Source organism: Lolium perenne, chromosome 3 (genome assembly GCF_019359855.2).
Source record: "Lolium perenne isolate Kyuss_39 chromosome 3, Kyuss_2.0, whole genome shotgun sequence".
Taxonomy (NCBI): Eukaryota; Viridiplantae; Streptophyta; class Magnoliopsida; order Poales; family Poaceae; genus Lolium; species Lolium perenne.
The window spans coordinates 217,171,879-217,193,339 of record NC_067246.2 but is presented as its reverse complement, the minus strand read 5'-3'; positions in this window follow the sequence as shown (position 1 = coordinate 217,193,339).

The following is a 21,461-nucleotide window of genomic DNA, read 5'->3' as shown; positions in this document are numbered from 1 at the left end:
TATTTAGATGACACTCCTCCCCACCTTTGCTTTCTCAAGCCATGGCTAACCGAATCCTTCGGGTGCCGTCCAACAATCACATACCATGGACGAGTGTCTATTTTGGTTAATTAATTTGGGACTGGGAATCCCATTGCCAGCTCTTTTTGCAAAATTATCGGATAAGCGGATGAAGCCACTAGTCCATTGGTGAAAGTTGCCCAACAAGATTCAAAGATAAACACCACATACTTCATCATGAGCTATAAAACATTGACACAATTCAGAGGTAATAAATTTTGAATTGTTTAAAGGTAGCACTCAAGCAATTTACTTTGGAATGGCGGAGAAATACCATGTAGTAGGTAGGTATGGTGGACACAAATGGCATAGTGGTTGGTGATACGTCTCCGACGTATCGATAATTTCTTATGTTCCATGCCACATTATTGATGATATCTACATGTTTTATGCATACTTTATGTCATATTTATGCATTTTCTGGAACTAACCTATTAACGAGATGCCGAAGAGCCGATTCTTTGTTTTACGCTGTTTTTGGTTTCAGAAATCCTAGTAAGGAAATATTCTCGGAATTGGACGAAATCAACGCCCAGGGGCCTATTTTCACACGAAGCTTCCAGAAGACCGGAGAGCTGACGAAGTGGGGCCACGAGGTGGCCAGACGATAGGGCAGCGCGGCCCAGGTCTTGGCCACGCGGCCCTGTCATCTGGGCCCCTCGTGACGCCCCTTGACCTGCCCTTCCGCCTACAAATAGCCTTCGTCGCGAAACCCCCAGTACCGAGACCACGATACGGAAAACCTTCCAGAGACGCCGCCGCCGTCAATCCCATCTCGGGGGATTCAGGAGATCGCCTCCGGTACCCTGCCGGAGAGGGGATTCATCTCCCGGAGGACTCTACACCGCCATGGTCGCCTCCGGAGTGATGAGTGAGTAGTCTACCCCTGGACTATGGGTCCATAGCAGTAGCTAGATGGTTGTCTTCTCCTTATGTGCTCCATTGTCGGATCTTGTGAGCTGCCGAACATGATCAAGATCATGTATCTGTAATGCTATATGTTGTGTTTGTTGGGATCCGATGAATAGAGAATACTATGTTATGTTGATTATCAATTTATATCTATGTGTTGTTTATGATCTTGCATGCTCTCCGTTATTAGTAGAGGCTCTGGCCAAGTTGATGCTAGTAACTCCAAGAGGGAGTATTTATGCTCGATAGTGGGTTCATGTCTCCGTGAATCTGGGGGAGTGAGAGAAACCTCTAAGATTATGGATGTGCCGTTGCCACTAGGGATAAAACATTGATGCTATGTCCGAGGATGTAGTTATTGATTACATTACGCACCATACTTAATGCAATTGTCTGTTGTTAGCAACTTAATACTGGAAGGGGTTCGGATGATAACCTGAAGGTGGACTTTTTAGGCATAGATGCATGCTGGATAGCGGTCTATGTACTTTGTCGTAATGCCCAATTAAATCTCACAATACTCATCATATCATGTATGTGCATGGTCATGCCCTCTCTATTTTTCAATTGCCCAACTGTAATTTGTTCACCCAACATGCTATTTATCTTATGGGAGAGACACCTCTAGTGAACTGTGGACCCCGGTCCTATTCTTTACATCTGAAATACAATCTACTGCAATTGTTCTACTGTTCTCTGCAAACAATCATCATCCACACTATACATCTAATCCTTTGTTACAGCAAGCCGGTGAGATTTGACACCTCACTGTTTCGTTGGGGCAAAGTACTTTGGTTGTGTTGTGCAGGTTCCACGTTGGCGCCGGAATCCCTGGTGTTGCGCCGCACTACATCTCGCCGCCATCAACCTTAAACGTGCTTCTTGGCTCCTACTGGTTCGATAAACCTTGGTTTCATACTGAGGGAAAACTTGCCGCTGTACGCATCACACCTTCCTCTTGGGGTTCCCAACGGACGCGTGTCAAGCTCTTTTTCTGGCGCCGTTGCCGGGGAGATCAAGACACGCTGCAAGGGGAGTCTCCACATCGCAATCTCTTTACTTTGTTATTGTCTTGCTTTATTTTATTTACTACTTTGTTTGCTGCACTAAATCAAAATACAAAAAAAATTAGTTGCTAGTTTTACTTTACTTGCTATCTTGTTTGCTATATTAAAAACACAAAAAAATTAGTTACTTGCATTTACTTTATCTAGTTTGCTTTATTTACTATTGCTAAAATGGGTACTCCTGAAAATACTAAGTTGTGTGACTTCACAACCACAAATAATAATGATTTCTTATGCACACCTATTGCTCCACCTGCTACTACAGCAGAATTCTTTGAAATTAAACCTGCTTTACTGAATCTTGTTATGCGAGAGCAATTTTCTGGTGTTAGTTCTGATGATGATGCTGCCCATCTTAATAATTTTGTTGAACTTTGTGAAATGCAAAAGTATAAAGATGTAGATGGTGACATTATAAAATTAAAATTGTTCCCTTTCTCATTAAGAGGAAGAGCTAAAGATTGGTTGCTATCTCTGCCTAAGAATAGTATTGATTCATGGACTAAATGCAAGGTGTCAACACCCAGATTTTTAAGTCCAGATGCCTATTATGCCGTACATCGCAATCCCAGGAATAATGTTTTTGCGAGACATAATAGTAAGTAGCATAGAGTCATCATTTATTACAACACATATTGTCTTACAATCATAGATCACATGATCCAATATTACACGAATATATTGTTCAACATCACAAATAGTAGCGGAAGCGAAGTAGTAGTGGACTATCTATTCCACAGGCAACGCTTGACGTTAGAAGACGATCCTAGTTATCGTAGACGTCCTGTTGTCCGTCATCCTGATACTGGTGCTCTCCTTCATAGTCTAGCATTTGAATAGCCAGGGCAAAGCCATGAGTACTTTTAAAGTACTCGCAAACTAACTCTAGGATAAATACTCATTAAGTGGAATAAGGGGGTGCTAAGTTCTAGGTTTATTTGCATAAAGCCAAGTTTTAGTTTGATGAACATTTAGTAAAGCCTTATCATGTGCTAGACTAACTCAAGTGGGAACATTAGTGTCATTCCCACAACTCATTATGGTTCACCATAATATCACCTTTCAATTCACCATTCATTTCTAGGATCAAAACATTTTAATGATAACGGAGATAGTATGGCCTTTCCAATCGTCCGTAACCGTGGACACGGCTATTCGAATAGGTTTAACACTCTGCAGAGGTTGTACTCTTGTGCCACAACTTTTGATTACATCCGTCGAGGATAACCCCGAATCATCGTAACACAGTACGCAGATCATCAATCGAAACCTTTCACTTATATATGCTAGTATGAGCACCTCTCCCCATGAGCTTGGCCTCCCGGTGGAAACCGCAGTTAACCCGGGAACTGCACAGGGCTTGGGCCGTACATTCACCTCATTTCAACATCAGTCCACACTTAACGGAGGCAGCCGCAGCGTAACCCCTATGATGTTTGTTCAGAGGGAACCCATACTAAAATACACAAGTTTCTAGTTAAGCCCTACCCATAATCAGGTATTGTGGGGGTACTTGTATAATTGGAAGGGTATCGCATTCAAACCCAATTATCAATTTTATCAAAAATCACCATCTTCTCTTGTTCAAATCCACCTCCACTTTACTTTCTTTCAAAGTCATTTCACTTCACCAAGTTCCCATCTAGAGTAGTCACTTTTAATTGATTAGCACTAGCAACTATATGAAGGGTACTAACTAGCTTTGAGTTGTGCTAATCTAACTTCAATATTGTTCTACTCTAGACCAAGTGAATCATAAATCAAAAGTACTTTGCAATAAATAAACAAAAGTAAATGTAAGTAAAAACATGGGATAGGTAATACATAAAAGTAAAGGGTGATGGTGCCTTTGCTCTTGTAGAGCTAAGCACTTGTGTTTAGCAAGGGTTAGCTTGCCTTGAGCTGGGTAGTTATCGAAGTTCTCTTCTTCTTCCTGAGAGTAGCCCTCCTCCTCTTGGTATTCCTCGTTACTAGCGTCTATATACGAATACGAGGTATAAATACTAAACCAAGCTCACATACTAAACTAGAAACACTCAAAAGAGTTCACACACTAGTCCTATCATCAATCAAACATGGCATGGTGGATTATTTACTTAGTCTTTATTTGAAAGAAAATAATTTCCTCTCATTATTCCTATTTCTTAAATTGGGTATGTAGATCTTTAGAGGAATTCATTTCTTCTCATTACCTCTTATTAAGATTTAATCTCTTCATATAACAATAGGGTATGAAATATAGGTTGACCCAAAGTCAACATTTCATATCTATTATATGTGAGTTCAATTTAATTGAAGTGCTACACTTCACATAGTTTTAGTACTTAACAATTAAATGGATTAAAATCTCTAAGTAATAATTCTCAAGGGTTCATTAGCCTAAGTCATTCCCCCTGGTTATTAGTACTTAGGATCAAAATTTAAATGAGAGGTAGCTCTCATATTAGTGTTGAGTTTGAATTTCAATTTCAATTGCTCTAGAATTGACTACATAGCCATTGTATTTGATCTAGTCCATGATCATACCAACAACAGGGCTATGTTATTGCATAATCAATTAGAGGACATCATTTGTGATGTATTAGAATTGGAATCACTTCAAAATCTATTCTGGTTGAATTTTAAATAAAGTTTGAATGTTCAAAAGTCCCTGTCTTGTCTTTTTTTTCAAATTAAATCTACAATGAAATTGGAGATGGGCCAGTGGCATTCGATAGATAAATTCATGGGCTTTCCAACGGTATAAAGTTTGCTAGATTTGGTTTGGCAGAAATCAAACTATTCAAAATTTGCTAAACACTCAGCAGAGCAAATTTGAATAAAGGTTAAACTAGATTTGAATTCCTGGGCTTAGGCGGGAAGCGTTACTGGGCCGAAACGGTTTAAAAACCCACTTCGCAGCCCAACACGCATCTGGTGCGCTTGGGCCGCGCTGACAAGGTGGGGGCCACCTGTCAGTGGCTCTTTAAACAGCGAAACGGTATGCGGGATCTAAGCCGTAGGATTAGAACGAGATCCGACGGCGTGTGAACGTCGTCGTCTCCGACGAGCGGCGAGCTCCCTGGCGGCGAGCCTAGGGAGTCGGAGGGCGTACCAGGCCGTTGCAGGTGTCTGGCAAGGTGCGCGGAGAAGGTGTAGTCGATGAGGAAGCCCTGGGTGCAGCGGCGGCGCTCGGGGAGCTGTAATGTCCCAGGTTTAGAGACGATCGAGGGGTAGATTTTAGAAAGGGATGTGCATTCCATAGTAAATTCTGGGGAAATTTCGCGCTTTTAAACAAAAACTGCATCGAAGGGGGGACAAGTTTCTCTCTCGACACCTTACAGGGTTGGGGTTTCGAGAGTGCGACAAACTTGCATCTCATTCCACTAGTTTAGGGTTTTGAGAAGAGAGGGGAGAGTTTGCATGATTGGATTCTAAATGAAGTGACATGGTTGAATACAAACCAATGTTGAATTTGAATTTCAAATTCAAACATTAAATAATAACCCTAAACAATTCAATTGTGAAGAAATTCATTAAATAATTAACAATAATAAACAATATGAACAATTATAATAAAGTAAAGCTCATTAGAGAAAACTTTGAGCTTTATTGATCATCACACAAGATACATTGTCTTTACAATATTCATAATGGAAATAAATGAATATTACAACACATTACAAGAATTGGTGAAATTGAAAAATAAAAGAAAATAAAAAGAAAAGTACAAGGATGTATCCTAGTCTAAATACTACAAGATCATCCTCACTTGATCTTGGATTTGAAGACCTCCATGTCCATTTTGATCCATTGTTGATCCCTGCACAAAATCACACACAAAGAAGAAGAACAAATTATGCCAAGTGGCAAAGCCACTTGGCAGATTAGAAAAGAAGTGAATATGGTGGATAATATCACAGCTCTGCCGAGCTGATCCTCTCCAAGCCAAGTTCAAAGGATCTGGTACACACATACACACAAGCAAAGACACACAAAGATGTGTGCATGCTCAACACCAAGCCACCGAGTGTGCATGTAGCACAACACACACACACCTCATCGATGAGTCACCAAAATGACAAGCAGGAGTCGTCGACCAGGGATGCTAGGGAGCATCACATATAAGCTTTTCGTAAGCAAACCCTAAGTCATTCTCATCGACAAGCTTCACCGGTAAGAACACAAGAACACTAGAACACAAGAACACAAGAACACAAGAACAGCCATCATTGCTCAATCGCTCACTCACCACAAAGATCGAATCAAGCCTCACAAGATCACCAGAGGAGCAGGGCAAGTAAATCAACCACAAGAACAACACAGAAGCAATCCTCTACACCAACAAATCATCTAGGAGCTGGAGTGAGGTATAAACAAGATCAACCTGAGCAAAACTCTGTTTTTCTCATAAATAAGCATACACTTGCATCACAGAAGCAAAGTGGGTATGAAACCCTGTTTGCATCATCATTTGGCTACTAAGCCTTTTGGTGCAAGCAAACTAGAGAACAGACAAGTGAGAGATTTCCAAGGGGAACATTGGCATGTCAACAAGATGACATACCAGAGAAATCCAACCTGGATTAATCCCTAACTAGCCATTCCAAAATCATCCAGCACCTAAAGCCAAGCAAGCCATCAGATATTAGACAGATCCTGTCTAATTTTGTTGTCAACAAGAAAGGTACTGGAAAACCAACATGGTTACTTCCGGGAGATATCCACCAAATCACAAACTAGCCAACAAATAGGGGAGCTACCCTAGGGCAGCACACTTTACATCGCCAGGGTCACCTCAAACCCTAGAGCAACCACACCAACAAGCCAGATACATATATCATCACCCTGATTGGGTTCAAAGGAGGGCTAGGGTTCCCAACCACTGTGGGCATCCATCTAGCCTAATCCAACCAATTATGATGATCATCACTGTATAGTTCACATCAATTATCCACTTCATCAATTAAAGCAACCTAGATAATTGAGATTAACAAGTAAATCATAAAACAGACACCTGCTAATGATCTAGTGGATCACTGCAAGTATCAACAGGTGCTTGAGCAAGTACAATCACATCAGGCCAAGCCTGTGTGATACACACACAGCATAGAGTGAGCAACAGTGAGGCACAGACACCAAAGAGCAGCTTTTACAAGCAACTGGTGATCATATGAACACCAGAAGCTTGCTAGAGCATGTTACTGCATGCTAGAACTCATTCTAAGCAATTAACACATGAACAGATAATTAAATAACTGAACAATAGCATCACAGATAAGGGCATCAGGCAGCACAATTGAATCCAGAAGCACTCCATCAAAGAAAGGGGCAGTTAAATCAACAACTAGGCTCAAATGAGCATGTCCATGAATTAAAGCACAGATAGAATCTCATCAGGAGCACTGGCACTTGCCAAAGGCAAGGATCATCACAGCATGATCAAGTCAGGGGCAAGCAATGGCATGTACAGGAGAGGCATAGTACATCAAGCAACAGCAGGAGCCACTAAATTACACAGAGCACCACAACATGATCTTAAGCAAGAGCTCATGAGTTACAACAGCTAGTAATGGAGAAAGAACAAGAAAGAAAGACAGCCATATAGGCACAGTAGCATAGCAACACAAACATAGCAGCAGCACATAGTCACGGCAAGCATCTCAACATGGAGATGCAGGCCAGTAGCTGAGCAAGACGAAGAGGATGAGGAGAGAAGTGAGCAGAGCAGAGAGAGAGAGAAGGACGCTATGGTTACTCACCGGTGAAGCGAAGTGCAGGGCACGGCCATGGCGGCCATGGCGGCACACGCCGAGGGCGCAGCAGCGCCAGGCCAGGCCAATCCATGGCGGCGTCACGGCACCAGCACCACCACGGTCAGGCATGGCGGCGCCACAGCATCTGGAACGTCGGTGGCGACGAGATCGCCACGGCACTCCACGCCAGGCGACCAGAGACGAAGGGGGGCTAGACGAGCAGGCGGCGCTTCCCAAATCGCCGCGGTGGATCTGGAGCGCCGTTACACGGCGGTTCAGATGCGCCATGTCTCGCCGGCGGCGACGGCCGGTGATGGCCGGAACAATTCGGAGAAGATGGCGGCGACGCGGGGATCGTCAGAGCCCGTGAGGGCTAGGGTTCGTGCGCGAGTGGGGGAGAAGGGGTCGGTGCGACCGACCGAGCCACAAGTGGCTCGGGTTAGGGTTAACCCGCTGGGCCACCCTGACAGGTGGGCCCAGGGGCAAATATGTCTTTTCATAATTACATTAAATACAGAAACTTTGGAATTTTATAAAAAATGATTGATAGCTCTAAAAAAATAATTAAAAATATGAAAATAGATCAGCATAAAATTCTCTATCATAATAAAATACAAAAGAGAGTTTTTGAAGACAATTAAAAATAAGTCTTCATTTGATGATTTAAATAATCATTTAAATCACACATAAAATTTTCAATAATAAAAATAAGTCCATTAATGAATTGGGACTTCAAAAACACCTTGACAACATTTCAAGGTTGTATTTTACTTTAAATCATGTATCCCCAAACTATTCTTAGTATTAACCTCTTACATGAAATAATAACGATATCGGAAGGGGGGAACAAACCCTAAAAATGGAATCATGCATAATTGCTTCTTTAACCATTGCCCTTATCGGACAATGATGCTATTTTTCAGAACAAGAGGACAAGGGTCAGTCCACACCTTCCAACTGCAGAACTTTGCAGTGTTCGTGCAAGTTCATCACTTGCTCATGTCATTTGAGTATTTTTATCAAATTACTTGCAAAGTATTATGGTTATCACTATTGCACAAAAATCAAAACCACTACTTTCATAACTATGAATATGACTATGTGGTGGGCAATGGAACCATGGATTGTGTTGATATGGTGGAGGTTCCATTGCACGGGTTTATATCCATCTAGGATTAAGCAACAAATGTCGCCAGTGATTCTTGTGCCGTAATACCCGTGTTAACCATAAGATCCGGAGTGGGACGGAGTAGCCAAAAGTGTTTCCACCTCTCGTTCATCAACGGATGCGCTTACCGTAGCGGTTGTATCTTGCGGAGCAATTGGTGGGTGGGGAGCCCCTTCTAATTCCCCACGGTATAGCTGTTGCTTACCGTAGACGGTTGCTGCTTGCGGAACAATTGGTGGGTGGGGATCCCCTTCTAATTCCCCACGGTAATGTGGTCTATGATGGGTTGCAGCTACCGGCGAAGGAGTTTGGTTCAATCCTGCATCGTCGTCGTGGTCGGGGTCCACCCCTGAAATTACGGGAATAATGGGACCGGCGAGGACCCGTGGTCGGGGCATGCAACAAAGGGTGGGTGTTCGAGGTAGCGGAGGAACATGATTGGCTAGACCTTATACCGGGCCTCACACCGAAGGAAGTGTGGACGGGAAAGCTGCCCGGTTGGCATCAAGGTTAAGATCTCTTATGGGTAAAGCAACACACCTCTGCAGAGTGTAAAGAATCGTGACTCCGTCACTCCCTGTTCCGGGATTGAGGAACTGCGAACGCGGCCGGAAAGGAGCTCCATGAAGTTCTAGTAAACCGGTGAAGGCTGACGGACATAGCTCTTTGAAATAAAAGCAATATCTTGAAGAAATGTTTATCAAAACTTGCATTGGTATTAGACTTTCTGGTCTAATATCGTAGCTAGTGCATTAAACACTTCTTATCTATAATGAACTTGTTGAGTACGCTCGTACTCATACCACTCTTAAATCCCCGCTAGATTGTCCGAATCGTCTGGAGGAGGACTACGACAACAATGAAGGAGCCGAGATTATCGGCTATGATGAACCTGACCTCTCAGGAGGAGTTGAAGGCGTAGACTATCTCATAGTCTACGGATCCGGGGAGGCTTCCGGAGGAGATCAAGCCTAGAGATATCCGCTAGTAGTAGTAACCGAGCAGCCCGAACTCTTAGTATTTAGCTGCTCGAGGAAATAATGTTTAGTTTAATGAGACTATGGTATTGTAAGTTAAGTTGGGTTCGCCTCGAACCCAGGAGTTATCCTCTTAGGACCCAAGAGGAGCTCCGAGACGACTTGTGTATGTTAATTGTAATAATATGTGAATGAGTTATGGACCCTGCTATGTTCTGTTGTACTACTCTGAGGGATGTAATATTTGCGGAATGGTACTTCGTGAATGTTATATCAACGACTGGCATACTACAACATGCAGTGGTATGCAGGGTCACCATAGTTGGTATCAGAGCAAAAGCTTTGACCTTAGGTTGGAACCTAGTAAATGGGACCAAAACGTTAGGAGTCAAATAGGATTAGTAAAGAATTCTCTAAAAATATGGTGTATATTCAATTGAGAATACAACAATCATATCTTTTAGTGCGATAATTCTTTATTATCTCTATTATGATGCATTATTACTAATCTTATAATCTTTCTATTTCTACAGCCAACATGGCAAGTTCACGACCGGGAAGAAACGTAAAAGTTATGGATTCCACACTGAACGAATACCAAGGAGGACTTGCTGATATCCTAAGAGCCATGTTATTGGAATTTGGGTGCGATCCCCAGATTCCAGTAAAGAAGTACATGTTTTATGATGGTCCGGTGTTGGCCAAGTGCAGAGTAGGACTGCGACTTCCCGAATCTTTGGGAATGAGCGCAGTCATGCCAGCTGGAGAAGCTAGGACAACCAATACAGCTTACCATATAGCTGTTATGAGAGCCATAACCGACATACGGGAACATAAGACGAAGGAGCTTATGGATTCCGAGTTCTCCCATATTCCTCATAATCAGGAGGAAGAAGATCCCGTGCTCAACCACTACAAATATGCCAAACGCAAACCCATAGCAGCGGCAAAATATATGGATAATAGCCGTAACTTCATATCATTACTCTTTCAGTTGAACCATCATCTGATAGGAGCAATTGATACGATGCTTGAGGAATTCACTGAACCCAAGGAGGAGAGTAGGGGGAAAGAACCTATGGAGAATGTAGTGCACACACCAGTTTATTCAGCTGGTGACTACATCAGCATTGATCCACTTGCACGTGAACCTACACCTGCTACACCCGGAAACTACCTGGGTAGTTCCTATGGGGGATACGAAGGCGGAGAGGAATCCGGAAACAACCAGCGTTCCGAGACTCCTATCGAGAATTCCAGGGGTTGGCGTTGGGGATCGGATACTGGAACCCATAGTACTTCTGTGTATTATGATGGAGAGATGAATGATGATGCAACAACCCAGAACCAGAGCTATCCTAGTAATGAAGGAGTGGATGGAGGATATCCGACTCAAGTTGAGTCGGGTATGAGTTTTGGTAACCCTTATGGTGGGGCTACAGGAGAGTACACCCGATGGGTGGACTATGATGCACTCAACGATCAGTTTGTGAACACTGATTTCTCCTTAGGATCATCATCCGATTCGGATTACAAGCCAACGGGGAGACCTTATGTTCCAGGGTCTATCAGGAGGACGACACGTTCGACCGGATGGAAGCCTGGGATGTACCGGGAGTGAAGATCGACTAGAGTCCACCAAGGGAGGCGTGGCTATAATACACAAGTACCACGTGTATTATAGTTTGTAATATTTGTATAAATTTGTACATATACTTTAATAAGTGAGTTTGCATACTCACATCGACTTGAGTATTGTAATAAGACCACTTATGTATGTTTATACAGGGTATATGTTTTGTATGATTTGGATTTGCTTCTTGATTTTCATTGCGTGACTAGTTCTGTGCACAAAGTTGAGCTCAGAAAACTTGCGCATGGAGTAATTATGAGTATCATCTTGTGTTGCAGAACTAGGGGGATTATGTCGGGAACGTTAGGAAACGAGACTGAAGCGCAGCGCATGGAGCATGAAGCAAAAGAAAAGGAAGAGGCTGAGGGTGCAGCCAGAGATCAGTTTCCACCACCACCACCACCCATGACGCAGCAAAACTTTATCCAGTACATGCAGCTGGTGGAAGAGAGGCAGCGTGTAACGCTGGAACAGCAGAATAAATTCTTTCAAGAGTTGCTGCAGCAGAACAGGGTGGAGAGACCTGAGAACCAGGGAGTTACATTAGCAGACTTCCAAAACACCAAGCCAATATCTTTCGCATACGCGCCCGAGCCAATGGACACGGAAGATTGGCTGATGGATACTGAGCGCAAGCTCAACACCGTTGGATGTAACGACCAAGAGAAGGTTCGTTATGCTACCCATCTGCTATGTGGACCTGCAGCATCATGGTGGGACAATATTGTAGCCGTTTACCCGGCTGGAAAGGTATTTACCTGGGAGGAGTTCGCAAGGAAGTTCAGGGAATCCAATGTCCCTGAAAGTATTGTGGAACTGAAGCGTCGAGAGTTCGAGAGTCTCGAGCAGAAGGACAAGGCAATCCTGACCTATGTCAGGGAGTTCTCAAAGCTGTCCCGGTACGCTGTTGAGGAAGTCAACACCGAGGACAAGAAGAAAAAGAGATTTCTGAGGGGGTTAAGTCCCCAGTTCAAGGTACAGCTACGGATGATGAGAGCAACGGAGTTCCAAGAGTTGGTGGATGCAGCCATCACTCTTGAAGATGATTTCAAACAACTGCAAGAAGAGAAGAGGAAAAAGGCCAAGTTTGAGCCCAAGAGGTTTGTTAGTAACAAGCCTAATACCAGCTTGAGTTTCAAGCCCAGATACAACAACAACAACAACAACAACAACAGCTACAATAACAGGAGGAACCAAGGAAACCAAGCCGCAAACCAGATTGTTTGCCGCATTTGTGGCTTTAGAGGGCATCTTTCACAAGATTGCCGGAAACCCAAGATCATATGCTTTGGGTGTCGTCAGGAGGGGCACATGCTGAAGGACTGCCCCAAGAAAAATAGTGGAGGAGGTCAGTCAGGAGGAGGAGGTCGAGGAGGAAACACCGGAGGCAACTGGAAGAATAAGAAGCCCTTCGGCAAGCTGAACTGTACTGGGCCTGGAGGAGGTGGTCAACTCGACCAAAGTGGTGATAGGTACGCTCCAGATACTCACTCATCCTGGCAAAGTACTTTTTGATACTGGTGCCACTACATCATTCATTTCTCAACAATTCATCATCAAACATGGGATTAGTTGCACTAAGTTAGATACACCCATAACCATACTTTCTGCGGGGGGAACGATAGTAGTAACCCATGCCAAACAAAAACAAGTCATTATGATCAATAAGTGCGCGTTTGACGCGGACCTGTTCATTTTACCAATGAAGGACATTGATGTCATTCTTGGTATGAACTGGTTAGAAGCTAATGGAGCATTGATCGACTGTGTAAACAAGACGGTGTCTTTGAAAAGCCCCGATGGAAGTAGAATGATCTACCAAGGCGACAAACATACACAGATTGAAGTGGAGTTACAGCTGAACAGCATGAAGGAGGTGAAGTTAGAAGATATACCTATAGTAAATGAATTCCAGGATGTGTTTCCTGCGGAATTACCTGGTATGCCACCAGATAGGGAGATAGAATTCACTATCGACCTAATTCCAGGAACAGCTCCAATTGCCAAAGCACCATATAAGATGGGGCCTAAGGAATTGAAAGAGCTTAAGGAGCAACTGGATGACTTGGAACAAAAGGGATTCATTCAGGAGAGTGTTTCACCATGGGGATCACCCGTGATCTTCGTGGATAAAAGAGATGGAGGAAGAAGGATGTGCGGAGACTACAGGAATTTGAACAACGTCACCATCAAGAACAAGTATCCACTTCCAAGAATACAAGATTTATTTGATCAAGTGAGAGGCGCGGGAGTCTTTTCCAAGATTGATCTAAGATCGGGTTATCACCAGATAAAGATCAAGAAGGAGGACGTTCCGAAAACTGCCTTTGTTTCAAGGTATGGACACCATGAATACCTGGTAGTACCTTTTGGATTAACCAATGCCCCAGCAATATTCATGAATCTCATGAATAAGATTTTCATGCCATATCTAGACAAGTTTGTCATCGTATTTATAGATGATATCTTGATATATTCCAAGAAGTTGGCAAGGACTACACCGTGTACTGTGACGCATCCAAACATGGATTGGGTTGCGTACTCATGCAAGATAGGAAAGTGATATCCTATGGATCGAGGCAACTCAGACCTCATGAAGTGAATTATCCAACACATGACTTGGAATTAGCAGCTGTCGTTTTTGCACTCAAAACTTGGAGACATTTTCTCTATGGAGCGAAGTGTGAGCTCTATACAGATCATAAAAGCCTCAAATATTTCTTCACTCAAAAGGAACTCAACATGAGGTAGAAAAGATGGCTAGAATTGATCAAGGATTATGATCTGACAATCAATTACACACCAGGGAAGGCTAATGTTGTAGCAGATGCCCTGAGTAGGAAGAGTACCGGAGAAGTGGAACAAGAAATATCACCGGAGTTGAGGAAGGAAATAAGTCAAGCTCAAATACAACTTTGGGAGAAGGAAGCCCATGAAGGATTATCAGCGTTGCAAGTAGCCGATGAGCTTAATGTCAACTTGAAGAATGAGATAATGATGGGTCAGTTGGACGATCCATTCATTGTAGAAGAGATGAGAAGAATAGATGAGGGAAGACCATCAGAATTTCACCGAGGAGAATCTGGATCATTATGGTTTCAGAAAAGAATTTGCGTTCCGGATATTGCTGAAATTAAGGAAGTAATACTCCGGGAAGCTCATCAAACCCCATATTCCATACATCCGGGAAGTACGAAGATGTACATGGATCTAAAGGAACTATTCTTGTGGAATAACATGAAGAGGGAGATAGCACAATTTGTGGCAGAATGCCATACATGCCAGAGAGTGAAGGCTGAACACCAGAGTCCGGCAGGAAAGTTACAACCTTTACCTATTCCAGAGTGGAAATGGGAGGAAATAGGGATGGATTTCATCACCGGACTACCCATGACCAATAAAAAGAAGGACATGATATGGGTAATCGTGGACCGGTTGACGAAAAGTGCACACTTCTTAGCAGTAAACCAGCAAGATAAAGGAGAGAAACTTATCGATCTTTACATTAAAGAGATCGTGAGTAAGCATGGAGTGCCTAAAAAGATAGTATCGGATCGAGGATCCGTGTTCACATCAGCATTCTGGAAGCAGCTTCACGAAGCTTTAGGATCCAAGTTGGATTATAGTACTGCTTATCATCCCCAGACCGGTGGACAAACCGAGAGAACCAATCAGATCTTAGAAGATATGCTTAGGGCTTGTGCCCTAGACTTCGGAGGATCATGGGAGGAGCATTTACCTTTAGCAGAGTTTTCATATAACAACAGCTATCAAAGCAGTATCAAGATGGCACCATTTGAAGCTTTGTATGGAAGAAAGTGTAGATCACCGATATGTTGGTATGAAGCTGGAGCAAGCAAAGAGTTCAACCCTGATTATGTCAAGGAAAAACAACAAATCATTGACATTATCAGAGACAGGCTCAAGATAGCCCAGAGTCGGCAAAAGAGTTATGCCGATCAGAAGAGAAGGACATGGGAGCCACAAGTTGGAGACATGGTTTATCTTAAGGTAAGCCCGATGAAAGGACTCCAGAGGTTTGGAGTAAAAGGGAAACTCAGTCCTAGATATATAGGACCTTTCAAGATACTGAGTCAGAATCGAGGTTTAGCCTTTGAATTGGATCTACCGGGAAGGTTAGCTCAAGTTCATAATGTATTCCATGTGTCACAACTGCGGAAATGTTTGAAGACCCCAGATGAACCAATCTCACATGATGAGCTCGAGTTACAACCAGACTTAACATATATCGAGAAGCCAGCCAAGATTCTCGAGGAGAGCTGGAAACAACTCAGAAATAAGGCGATCAAGTATTGCAAGATACAATGGAAGCATCATCCCGAGAGGGAGGCCACCTGGGAAAAAGAGGAAGACCTGAGGAAAACATACCCCGAGCTGTTCAGGTATTACAACCACAACTTCGGGACGAAGTTTTCTTTAAGGGGGAAAGGCTGTAATGTCCCAGGTTTAGAGACGATCGAGGGGTAGATTTTAGAAAGGGATGTGCATTCCATAGTAAATTCTGGGGAAATTTCGCGCTTTTAAACAAAAACTGCATCGAAGGGGGGACAAGTTTCTCTCTCGACACCTTACAGGGTTGGGGTTTCGAGAGTGCGACAAACTTGCATCTCATTCCACTAGTTTAGGGTTTTGAGAAGAGAGGGGAGAGTTTGCATGATTGGATTCTAAATGAAGTGACATGGTTGAATACAAACCAATGTTGAATTTGAATTTCAAATTCAAACATTAAATAATAACCCTAAACAATTCAATTGTGAAGAAATTCATTAAATAATTAACAATAATAAACAATATGAACAATTATAATAAAGTAAAGCTCATTAGAGAAAACTTTGAGCTTTATTGATCATCACACAAGATACATTGTCTTTACAATATTCATAATGGAAATAAATGAATATTACAACACATTACAAGAATTGGTGAAATTGAAAAATAAAAGAAAATAAAAAGAAAAGTACAAGGATGTATCCTAGTCTAAATACTACAAGATCATCCTCACTTGATCTTGGATTTGAAGACCTCCATGTCCATTTTGATCCATTGTTGATCCCTGCACAAAATCACACACAAAGAAGAAGAACAAATTATGCCAAGTGGCAAAGCCACTTGGCAGATTAGAAAAGAAGTGAATATGGTGGATAATATCACAGCTCTGCCGAGCCGATCCTCTCCAAGCCAAGTTCAAAGGATCTGGTACACACATACACACAAGCGACACACAGCATGTGTGCATGCTCAACACCAAGCCACTGAGTGTGCATGTAGCACAACACACACACACCTCATCAAGTGAGTCACCAAAATGACAAGCGGAGTCAATCGACCAGGGATGCTAGGGAGCATCACATATAAGCTTTTCAGAAGCAAACCCTAAGTCATTCTCATCGACAGGCTTCACTGGTAAGAACACAAGAACACTAGAACACAAGAACACAAGAACACAAGAACAGCCACAGCTGTTCAATCTGCTCACTCACCACAAAGATCGAATCAAGCCTCACAAGATCACCGGGAGGAGCAGGCAAGTAAATCAACCACAAGAACAACACGAAGCAATCCTCTACACCAACAAAACATCTAGGAGCTGGAGTGAGGTATAAACAAGATCAACCTGAGCAAAACTCTGTTTTGCTCATAAATAAGCATACACTTGCATCACAGAAGCAAAGTGGGTATGAAACCCTGTTTGCATCATCATTTGGCTACTAAGCCTTTTGGTGCAAGCAAACTAGAGAACAGACAGTGAGAGATTTCCAAGGGGAACATTGGCATGTCAACAAGATGACATACCAGAGAAATCCAACCTGGATTAATCCCTAACTAGCCATTCCAAAATCATCCAGCACCTAAAGCCAAGCAAGCCATCAGATATTAGATGCAGATCCTGTCTAATTTTGTTGTCAACGGTAAAGGTACTGGAAAACCAACATGGTTACTTCCGGTGAGATATCCACCAAATCACAGCTAGCCAACCAATAGGAGCTACCCTAGGGCAGCACCAGACACGCTGTGGTCACCTCAAACCCTAGAGCAACCACACCAACAAGCCGTATACATATATCATCACCCTGATTGGGTTCAAAGGAGGGCTAGGGTTCCCAACCACTGTGGGCATCCATCTAGCCTAATCCAACCAATTATGATGATCATCACTGTATAGTTCACATCAATTATCCACTTCATCAATTAAAGCAACCTAGATAATTGAGATTAACAAGTAAATCATAAAGCAGACACTCGCTAATGATCTAGTGGATCACATGCAAGTATCAACAGTGCTTGAGCAAGTACAATCACATCAGCCAAGCTTTGTGTGAGACACACACAAGATAGAGTGAGCAACAAAGGAGGCACAGACACCAAAGAGCAGCTTTTACAAGCAACTGGTGATCATATGAACACCAGAAGCTTGCTAGAGCATGTTACTGCATGCTAGAACTCATTCTAAGCAATTAACACATGAACAGATAATTAAATAACTGAACAATAGCATCACAGATAAGGGCATCATGCAGCACAATTGAATCCAGAAGCACTCCATCAAAGAAAGGGGCAGTTAAATCAACAACTAGGCTCAAATGAGCATGTCCATGAATTAAAGCACAGATAGAATCTCATCAGAGCACCGGCACTTGCCAAAGGCAAGGATCATCACAAAGCATGATCAAGTCGGGGGCAAGCAATGGCATGTACAGGAGAGGCATAGTACATCAAGCAACAGCGGGAGCCACTAAATTACACGAGCACCACAACATGATCTTAAGCAAGAGCTCATGAGTTGCAACAGCTAGTAATGGAGAAAGAACAGCAGCAGCACAGCCATATAGGCACAGTAGCATAGCAACACAAACACAGCAGCAGCACATAGTCACGGCAAGCATCTCAACATGGAGATGCAGGCCAGTAGCTGAGCAAGACGAAGAGGATGAGGAGAGAAGTGAGCAGAGCAGAGAGAGAGAGAAGGAGGCTATGGTTACTCACCGGTGAAGCGAAGTGCGTGTGGCACGGCCATGGCGGCCACGGCGGCACACGCCGAGGGCGCAGCGCCGCTGTGCCGAGGGCCAATCCATGGCGGCGTCACGGCACCAAAGCACCACCACGGTCGTGCACGGCGGCGCCACGGCATCTGGAACGTCGGTGGCGACGAGATCGCCACGGCACTCCACGCCGGGCGACCGAGAGACGAAGGGGCTAGACGAGCAGGCGGCGCTTCCCAAATCGCCGCGGTGGATCCGAGCGCCGTTACACACGGCGGTTCGGGATGCGCCATGTCTCGCCGGCGGCGATGGCCGGTGATGGCCGGAACAATTCGGAGAAGATGGCGGCGACGCGGGGATCGTCAGAGCCCGTGAGGGCTAGGGTTCGTGCGCGAGTGGGGGAGAAGGGGTCGGTGCGACCGACCGAGCCACAAATGGCTCGGGTTAGGGTTAACCCGCTGGGCCACCCTGACGGGTGGGCCCGAGGGCAAATATGTCTTTTCATAATTACATTAAATACAGAAACTTTGGAATTTTATAAAAAATGATTGATAGCTCTAAAAAAATAATTAAAAATATGAAAATAGATCAGCATAAAATTCTCTATCATAATAAAATACAAAAGAGAGTTTTTGAAGACAATTAAAAATAAGTCTTCATTTGATGATTTAAATAATCATTTAAATCACACATAAAATTTTCAATAATAAAAATAAGTCCATTAATGAATTGGGACTTCAAAAACACCTTGACAACATTTCAAGGTTGTATTTTACTTTAAATCATGTATCCCCAAACTATTCTTAGTATTAACCTCTTACATGAAATAATAACGATATCGGAAGGGGGGAACAAACCCTAAAAATGGAATCATGCATAATTGCTTCTTTAACCATTGCCCTTATCGGACAATGATGCTATTTTTCAGAACAAGAGGACAAGGGTCAGTCCACACCTTCCAACTGCAGAACTTTGCAGTGTTCAGGCAAGTTCATCACTTGCTCATGTCATTTGAGTATTTTTATCAAATTACTTGCAAAGTATTATGGTTATCACTATTGCACAAAAATCAAAACCACTACTTTCATAACTATGAATATGACTATGTGGTGGGCAATGGAACCATGGATTGTGTTGATATGGTGGAGGTTCCATTGCACGGGTTTATATCCATCTAGGATTAAGCAACAAATGTCGCCAGTGATTCTTGTGCCGAAATACCCGTGTTAACCATAAGATCCGGAGTGGGACGGAGTAGTCAAAAGTGTTTCCACCTCTCGTTCATCAACGGATGCGCTTACCATAGCGGTTGTATCTTGCGGAGCAATTGGTGGGTGGGGAGCCCCTTCTAATTCCCCACGGTATAGCTGTTGCTTACCGTAGACGGTTGCTGCTTGCGGAACAATTGGTGGGTGGGGATCCCCTTCTAATTCCCCACGGTAATGTGGTCTATGATGGGTTGCAGCTACCGGCGAAGGAGTTTGGTTCAATCCCAGACTGTCGTCGTGGTCGGGGTCCACCCTGAAATTACGGGAATAATGGGACCGGCGAGGACCCAGGGTCGGGGCATGCAACAAAGGGTGGGTGTTCAAGGTAGCGGAGGAACATGATTGGCTAGACCTTATACCGGGCCTCACACCGAAGGAAGTGTGGACGGGAAAGCTGCCCGGTTGGCATCAAGGTTAAGATCTCTTATGGGTAAAGCAACACACCTCTGCAGAGTGTAAAGAACTGTGACCTGTCACTCCCTGTTCCGGGATTGAGGAACTGCGAACGCGGCCGGAAAGGAGCTCCATGAAGTTCTAGTAAACCGGTGAAGGCTGACGGACATAGCTCTTTGAAATAAAAGCAATCTCTTGAAGAAATGTTTATCAAAACTTGCATTGGTATTAGACTTTCTGGTCTAATATCGTAGCTAGTGCATTAAACACTTCTTATCTATAATGAACTTGTTGAGTACGCTCGTACTCATACCACTCTTAAATCCCCTGCTTAGATTGTCTGAATCGTCTGGAGGAGGACTACGACAACAATGAAGGAGCCGAGATTATCGGCTATGATGAACCTGACCTCTCAGGAGGAGTTGAAGGCGTAGACTATCTCATAGTCTACGGATCCGGGGAGGCTTCCGGAGGAGATCAAGCCTAGAGATATCAGCTAGTAGTAGTAACCGAGCAGCCCGAACTCTTAGTATTTAGCTGCTCGAGGAAATAATGTTTAGTTTAATGAGACTATGGTATTGTAAGTTAAGTTGGGTTCGCCTCGAACCCAGGAGTTATCCTCTTAGGACCCAAGAGGAGCTCCGAGACGACTTGTGTATGTTAATTGTAATAATATGTGAATGAGTTATGGACCCTGCTATGTTCTGTTGTACTACTCTGAGGGATGTAATATTTGCGGAATGGTACTTCGTGAATGTTATATCAACGACTGGCATACTACAACATGCAGTGGTATGCAGGGTCACCACAAGACTCCAATCGAAGCAGGGCTTCCGCGGGCTCCGGCGGAATTGAGCTCGCGATTCGAGCAGCTCCGGCGAGGACTGATGAAATTGATGGGTGGAGGAGGCTCAGTGAGGAGAGGGGAGTGGATTGTGTGAAGAGACGAGGTGCCGATCGTCGCTATTTATAGAGGGAGGGAGGTGGCCGAGCGTGCTGTGGAGGAGCGGCCATGGCGCGGTGCTTCTGGCGCTCCAAGGGGCAAGTGAAGGACGGCTAGAGATAGGCGGTGTCCTGGCGATGCTCAACGTGCTTTGGCGCAGAGAAAAGGGCGACGGGAGAGCTCGAGCGTTTGCAAAGTCTGTCACGGGGCGTGCGGCATCATTTGGTCGAGGACGACGGCGACGGAGCAGGGGCAGGCCTGGGTGCTTGTCTAGCGTGTAGAGGGCGGGGAGTAGCTGCTCAAC